The sequence below is a fragment of the Rhipicephalus sanguineus genome, chromosome 5 (assembly GCF_013339695.2).
Source record: "Rhipicephalus sanguineus isolate Rsan-2018 chromosome 5, BIME_Rsan_1.4, whole genome shotgun sequence".
Taxonomy (NCBI): Eukaryota; Metazoa; Arthropoda; class Arachnida; order Ixodida; family Ixodidae; genus Rhipicephalus; species Rhipicephalus sanguineus.
This window is the reverse complement of record NC_051180.1, coordinates 182,685,557-182,692,123: the sequence shown is the minus strand read 5'-3', so window position 1 is coordinate 182,692,123 and position 6,567 is coordinate 182,685,557. Positions and strand designations below refer to the sequence as shown.

The 6,567-nt window shown below is 49.0% G+C and overlaps 1 long non-coding RNA gene across 1 annotated transcript; it reads left to right on the top strand.

Annotated features, from left to right (window-relative positions):
* The first annotated feature begins 651 nt into the window (after positions 1-651).
* Positions 652-2,689, top strand: LOC125758573 (uncharacterized). Its single transcript, XR_007416233.1, has 3 exons — positions 652-695; positions 764-1,168; positions 2,514-2,689. It is a non-coding gene; the product is annotated as an uncharacterized LOC125758573 (long non-coding RNA).
* Positions 2,690-6,567: the final 3,878 nt, after the last annotated feature.

Here is a 6,567-nt window from a genome sequence, read left to right as displayed (position 1 = left end):
GGAGTACATTTTGGTTCAGCGGCCTGCACAGTGCGTAATATTACCGTTGCTCGTTCGCCATGTGTACCCGAAGCTTGAGTCTCGATTTGTATTTGTTGAGATTAACGCTGCCAGAATGTGCCGTAGTATGTCCTTATTGTTCATTGTCGTGATGGACGTTACATGGATCGATACATGGATGGATGAATAAACTTTATTTCGGTCCCTCGGAACGCGCCCTAGCATGTACATACATTAAATACGCATTGTTTCATAACCCTTTTTTCAGTCGCAAGTTTTTCGTGTTGTAGATATTTTGTGATACATTGCCTTAAACATACAGCAGTAATTTGGTTAAAAGGCTTTGGTGGCTGGAAGATGGGTTGTTCCAAGCAGTAAACATGCAGACTACCCTTTGACACTGCATTGTCCGCGTGTTAGAACTTATGGTACAAGTCCTACCTTGTCGATGATTTGTTCATAGCTATGGTTCAACAGTCAGTAACAGTGCAGACAAATGTAGTTACATTAACATAATACCCAACATTGTACCCAAGGTCTTTTATGGGTACAATTTTGACTGAATTGAATTCTGCAGACATGTGATGCCGACCTCTGGATGTCAGTCCATGTTTCCTGGGGTCATGTCATGACTCGTGGGTATGGCGGGGAAGCCCTCTCCGTCAGCACCTGAAAGCAAAACTTCGGCTTGCTTGGTAAGTGCTGTCAATGCTTGCCACATTCAAGACGTTATCACTACAGCTGTCATGCCGCCCTCGTGCAGGAGACTCCAGCTATACATTAGAACCGTGGCTCCTGACACCAGTGCCCGGACGACCAGCTCGTGGCACCCCTGATAACCACTACAACAAGGCCCACACCGCCTTGCGCAATGTTGTGGAGTGGTGCATCGCTGTAAGCTTGTGCAGAGCTGCACAAGCATCATCGCTGCTTGTGCAGCTCTGCACGACATTGCGTTGGCGGCACATGAGCCTGTTCTCGAAGGGGACGATGACGACACCGACGATGCTGAGCTGCTGCCAGCAGCAGCTGAGCTACCACCACCACAACGGGAGCCAGCAGCAGCGCAACCGTGTAGTGAACCTGTTTCGAGAACCACAGGGCCTGCATGCTTGAGCACCTGCGCAGAGTACGCCGCCGGCTGCAGCGACCTCAGCAGCATTGTGTGGTGCGTGTTTGTTTTTGTTCATTGTGTTTGTCACTGGCATGAACAAAAGGCAGTTTTTTTACTACACTTCAAATGTTTGCTACACATATCAACGAAACGGCGTTCTCCTATCAATGAATAACCCCCTTGAATAGGTTGGCAAAAAAATGTGAAGTTCACCCTGACTCACTCGTGAAATATATTTTGCTCTTGGGGCTCACTCGAACTCAGACTCACCAAAATTTTCCTCAGGCGGATTCACTCGAACTCAGGCTCACTAAAATGTTTTCACCCGGACTCAAACTCGCCAAAGTATTACTCACCTGGACTCGCAGCTCGATCTGAATCTGAGTGAATCGACTCATGAGTGAGTTTGCCGACCTATGCCCCTTGTCACACAATGCCATGCTGATGAAATACTTCGACCAGGTTGTAAAATATGGTGCTTCACACTAAGCACAAGTGAGAGCTCACCTGTGAATGGCACATGGTGCCATTCGGAGCCAAAGTGGTAACCTGAAAAGGCTGTTGAATCAGCACAGCAACATGCGCTAGCTTTAGTGCAACAAGGATCGTGCTTTTAAATGAGGTGAACAACAAGGGTGGTGTAAGAAGTGAAATTTTATTACAAGTATCGCGAGCAATGCACATAAAAAGCAGAGTAAATAAATATCCCTTAAATTTAATGCCAAGGAAAAGAACATAAAAGTAGCGTCCTTTTATAATATACAAATGGAATTGTTACAAAGTGCCTGCTGCTCCTCTGCATCATCATACGAGTCTCGCAGCACAAAAGTCATTGTAGTACATGAAAACAAGGCACAGTCGAACCGGCACTAATCGAACTCGCTAAGAAAATGCAAGTTGTTGGGTGCTGATATTTCTTCCTCTATTATTAATTTCTGTTTGTACCCAATCATGTTGTCTAAACACTTCTAAGCAACAGAACACGTGTTCGTCAACTATATTTTGGTCTTGCAATATTTCCAAATTATTGTGCAACCTAGACCATGCACAAACGCTCTTCTTTTTTTCTAGGATATGTAAAAATCGAGTATTCTACACGCATACACTATAGACATAAAGATACACTACAGTGCACTATGTGCATATACTACAAACTTGCTGAATGCATTAATTCATATGAGATTTTTTTAAATGACATTGCAGGACACGATTTACCACTGAGCTACACTGTTATGTACAATGAAACAGCACATCAGTGCTTCTGATATGCAGAAAAAGAAAATTAACTGAAAAAAAATTGCAGGGCACCATTGAAGCAAACCAGCGTATCACAACTCGTGGTGTGAACAAAAATAAATCTACATATATGTACAACTAGTCTTTACAAATCACTGTGCAGGTGGCTTCCGCTGCAGTGAGGGCCCGGGCGAGGGTACCAACGCCTTGCAATTTGTGGACCGCGTCACCGAGAAGTTGAACCTGGCGCAGCTTTCCAATGATGCCTGGCCCTGCCGCCTGGTGTTTGCGGCTAGTAACTCCAGTGCCTCGGCCTGCCGGTTGCCCCCATCTCGCAGCTGCGGCAGGAGCTGGAAACCAAGAAATGTGTTGCCATTATCATCTATAAATTTCCTGCTACCGACTCTTCGCTGGAAGCTTCTGTTCGTGAAGACTTTCAGTGTGTGCAACAATTTCGTCTCTGTGGAAAATCCACTGACCTAAAGGCATTCATGAATGGTGCTTAGTTCACCACACAACCAATGCACTTCGTTTGGACAGACCAAAGCGGTGCCGCAATTCATTTTCGCTCATCTCATCAAACGCATCTCACACCTCTAACCACCTCTGCACGAGAAGCAACCAAGCAGCCCTTTTCAGGGCTACAGAATCGTTTGTCTGGCTTTACACGATGACTGACACAATCTCCTTCTGAAACCCTAGCTGCTGCAGTATGCATAACATACAGCAAGCAGGTGTAACACAGGTGCAAACATGTGCATTTGTGTATGATGGCTATGTTAAGTTATATAACGAGCTTGCTTTTTGAACAGTATATTTAGCAATAGCACATTTTCAGTTTCACTTTTGAAGCAAGTGACAAAATAGGGAAACATTTCAAGATGAACATTCTTCTACTGCAACTTTTTCGCTACATTTCACCATAACTGCAAGGCAGGACACCTGTTTATTCCATCTGACAGTTATGCAAACAACTAGCTCCTGCAACCGTTTGCCAAATTTTTTTTGTGCAACTTTTTGTCTTTATGCCCACAGATGTCATCTCTTCACAAACACGTAGCCGCACGCATGAGCATCACCTGTGAGCATGTCATACCATCTACAGCTAATCAAAAACATCAGCGAAACTTACGAGTTGTGGCACGGGGAAGGTCCTGGGCCACATCCTCTTCAGCCACACCAGCAGCAGCTGGAGCAGGGCTCACCTGTTAGTAGTAAGAAGTTTCTTGATTGACACTTGAGTGCAAGATGTGAAAGTTCACCTGCAAGCCGCGGAAGTTGTTCCCGACCAAGAACCTTGGCGGTGCAGGCGACGGAAGTCCCCAGATAGTGCACATGCTTGCAGGCTCTGATCTGAGGGAACCATCTGTAAGCATACGTTAAAAAAAGACTATATCCCAGTCTGGTCCCTACTAATGATAACAGTGCATCTACACAGAGCTAAAAGCAATAATTCGTAGGAATTATTGTGGCGAATGTGCACTAATGCTGGAAGTGGAATAGCAATGTTTTTTTTAGAGATGTTTACACAGCGGCATGCTATGACACAGACTTCGGAGAGAGGGTGGAGGGAAGCAAATCTACTGGCTACGCGCCTCACTCGACTCGAGGGTCTGAGAAATGGGTTGGAACACGTAGGGTGCTCTAATGAGCTTCGAAATATAGTTCGCGGCTGTTCTTTCGTCATCACCGCAAATGTGGCTGTTTTGCTTTCTGTTCTGAGCGGCACAACGTGTTAGCACCTCAGCCAACGCGGCGGCCGGGTGATTCACTCGATATTGTTTGAAAAAGTAAAACTGACAGCGCGTAATGGCTCGAAGCAAATGAGCACACTAATTCGCAGCATACAAGTAACAATGATATTCTAAGCCAGTGCTTACCGATTCAGATCACCCGAACTCTGGGCCTCGCTTACTGTCGACCCGCGCGGTCCCTGTCAAGCACGACGCGGCCGCGGTAACCCGCAATCTGGCCGCCTCCGGTGCCGCTGTAAAGCACAAGCGGGACGTGTAAGATGACCGACCACAATACAATTGTGCTCGCACTCACCTCTGCTGCTCTCGGAGTTTGGCAAGGCTGTGGTGTTACGCGCAGGGACTTCGTTCAAAAGCGCTACCAGCTCCTGCCACATGTCGTCCCGGTCCTCCCTCGTGAACGACGGCTCCAGCGGGCACGACAGCGTCGCGATCTGTGGATGCTCTCTCACAAAAGCCAGCAGAAGCTCCTTTTGACGATCAGACACCCGAGAACCAACGCAGACGTCGCGATGGGACGACATTTTGAAACTGCGTCAGCCGCTACTTTTCTTTTTTTTTTTTGCGTTCGCGACACCATCTAGCGACGACGTCAAAAAAAACTAACATTATTAAATATTATCACTCAAAGCTGTTGCTGTTTGAAAGAGTGTTTGAGCTTGAGAAGCAAAAACAATAATTTTCTGTAAAGTAATTATATTCATTAAAAGGCGAGAAACGCTTCACGGTCCCCGTGCCGACGTCACAGGATGCGCGTCTACTTCCGGAAAGCTCTCCGCTTGACGATTGGCTGTTCTCTTCCTCTCGGCGGTTCTAGGCGGGAGAGCTGCGCCTCCTCTCACTTTTGTGACGTAGGCACCGCAGAACGAACGCGAACGAACAAAGATCTCCGATCGCCCCCTGGTGCTGAGTTTGGTCAAATGTACTCGGCCATACGTGGAACACCTCGCGCAACGTCGCGCGACCGGAAGAAACCCTCGTCGCGCCGACCGGTAAGAGACCGATTTTTCCGCGGGGAGAGACGCCTCGTTTGTTGCAAGCCAATCAGGACGCAGCAGCTAGAAAGTTGTGGCCGCGGCCGGACGCTACTAGTGCGGTCGTGCATATTATGCACAGTAGCAGCGTCTGCAACACTGCACGCATTCCAGCGCGACCGTAATAGTCTACATCTATTGTTGGGCGTATGGGGAGCTTGAGTACGAAGTGTACATTGCGTTGCGTGCGCTTCAAGCGAAGTGCGCCGCAACGATTTTAAATGCGGAGCATTTCTTAGTCGCCCCTGCGGCGTCGGCCGCCGTCCACACCCCCACTGCGCATGCTCGGCTCGTCTCGTGCCGGCAGCAAGCCTCTCCTCTCCCTCCCTCGCATGCTCGGCTCGTCTCGTGCCGGCAGCAGGCCTCTCCTCTCTCTCCCTCCCTCCCTCCTCTCCGTCCGTCCCTCCTCTCGATCGAACGCGGGCGGTGTGTATATAAGCGGTGGAGTGCGCGTTCGGAATTCAGACAAGGGCGTCTTTACTTGGCTTTCGCTTGACTTGACGCTTTGCTTGACTCGAGTAGATGCGATGGAAGCAACAGTACCTTCAATCAGCGTCGCACCGCTCGTTGAAGGCAACGTTACCGCACCCTCACTGTCGTCGGCGTCAACAACAGCAAGCAACGCAGAAGACAAGGCTGCGAAGAGACGAGCATACGACGCTGAACGCAAGCGTTTGAAGCGAGCTGCGGACCCGGAACTTCGTGCACGAGAAGCTGCTGCGAGACGGCAACGACGGGCTGCGGATCCTTCACTCGGGGAACGAGAAGCAGCTGCGAAACGGCAACGACGGGCTGTGGATCCTGAACGTCGTGCTCGAGAAGCAGCAACCGTTCGTGAACGTCGAGCAGCGGATCCATCACTCGGGCAGCGCAACGCTTCTGCGAAACCCAATTACGCAACATTCACGCGATACCCCAACAACTCTGCGACGCATTTACTCGAGTTCCCCCCGTGGCAAGATGCGGGCGACATTTTTTAGTTTACCTTGCTATGATACGTTTCGCTCAACTATGCGCGATGCAAGTGTTTTCGAACGATTATCACACCACCGACGTCAGAAGTATAGTAGGTTCCAGTAACAACGTGGCCTCCGCGATCTCCGCACAGGACCACCTCGATGGACAGAGTAACGGTCACCAGCATACAAGTGAGGCCGCGGGGTTGGCTGCGTGCATTATTAACGCCGTTCCCGGCTACATTGGTTACGCGCGTTGACGTTTGCCGTGTACGTTCAACCTTACTATGTTTGTGCAGCTTTGAAGCTGGGCGCTCTATGTAAGGAGGGCTTTTGATGAGGCACGGCAGCTCTGGATGGAACGCAGCGTTCTATCTAACGCACGGTCATGGGTGAGGCCGCAACTGATCGTATTCCAGCTATTCTTACGATTCCGATCTACAAGCAGCACTTTCAAGGAGCTAAAGCTCGCA